Below are 1,453 nucleotides of genomic sequence, written 5' to 3' on the forward strand. Positions count from 1 at the left end.
GAGCCTAAACCTCTGCTTGGAGAGTAGGTTATACCAGCTATATAAGATACAGATACACGTTGGTTTACCATGTATCAAAATCAATGTACATAAAAAAATTTGCGGCCTATCAGACCAAAGAATCCTTGATCATACCAAGGAGGCTATGTAACGTTAGAGAATGCATATTCTATATAACCTCCTTGATCAGAAAAATTGAACTTCCTTGGTTAGTCTAAAAAGGCACTCATTTGCGACCATGTGTCGGTCTTGCCAATGCACTGGCGCCCAAACCAAAACAAACGCTATTGTCATGTAGACTCCCTGGTCAGAACCGATCGGAAACGTTGTTTGTCGAACAATGGCATCATTACGACGTATTGTTTTATTTACGACGTATTGTTTTACCGTGAAGAAAGTATTTTTAGAAATAAGATGTTCCCGTCATCACAGAAGACGTCGCTTACCTCGCTGGCGCGCGCCTGGAGCAAAAATTTCTTAGCAAACTGTATATTATTAAGGTTCTCTAATTCTGGGAAAGGGAGTTTGACGTGGAAAGGACTTTCGGCCGCTCAAATTGCTTCAAGCAATACCAACACTCTCCCGCCCGCTACACAAACAGATCGCTGCCCGCTACACAACAGAGGAGTCCAAAACTTTTTGTTTACTGACTTCTCACCACCTCCAATGGGACAACAATGGTTAACAAGGTGTGAAGAACGGGAGGATTCCCCAATTAGACATGATTATTGGGGCTTTTTACCTGGAGGTGATATTTGTCCACTGGCGACAGCAGTCTTGCACTTGCGCTTCATTGACTATTGAGATGTTAACAGAACTAATTAGCGTAACGTTACATATAGCATATGTCAGGGTTGAAGCAATGAAGTATCATTTTAACTTCCTTGGTTGAAGGAGGTTGATTAAAGGAAACTTCAAAAAGAAATACACTATCCCCAAGAATGTCAACACGAAACTAAAGCTACTACTAGTATATCTTACAATTTTGACACAAGGACGGAAGATGTAGTCAGTACCTTGGACAGGTCTTATTTGTAAATGACTGCAACGCTCTCATTTCTCGGTAGGTGTCCTACAGGCACTACAGGTACGCGAGTGGCAATGTTGAGGGATTTCTTTGAGTTCTCTTTTTTCTTAGCATACATTTGTAAATGTCTGTTCGTCTTCCTTCTTGCTACTTGCCATGTATTTATTATGTTGCTTATACATTTTCATTCCTTTAAGAATTTGAGTGACAGCTCCCCTCAGTGGATGGACGTTTGCGCACCGAAAGCCATGATGCCAGAACAAGGTTACTCTTTCAGAATTTGAGACTTAAACCAAGGACGTCCTTTCTTAAACCATGAGCTTTTCCATCTTTGTAAAATCTCCTTGCTTAATTTTAAACCAGGAAAAGTGTACTTGTAAGTGTAAAGAAGTTATTCTTCATACCCATACTATACAAAACTAGACC

The sequence above is a fragment of the Branchiostoma floridae genome, chromosome 4 (assembly GCF_000003815.2).
Source record: "Branchiostoma floridae strain S238N-H82 chromosome 4, Bfl_VNyyK, whole genome shotgun sequence".
In the NCBI taxonomy this organism is placed as follows: Eukaryota; Metazoa; Chordata; class Leptocardii; order Amphioxiformes; family Branchiostomatidae; genus Branchiostoma; species Branchiostoma floridae.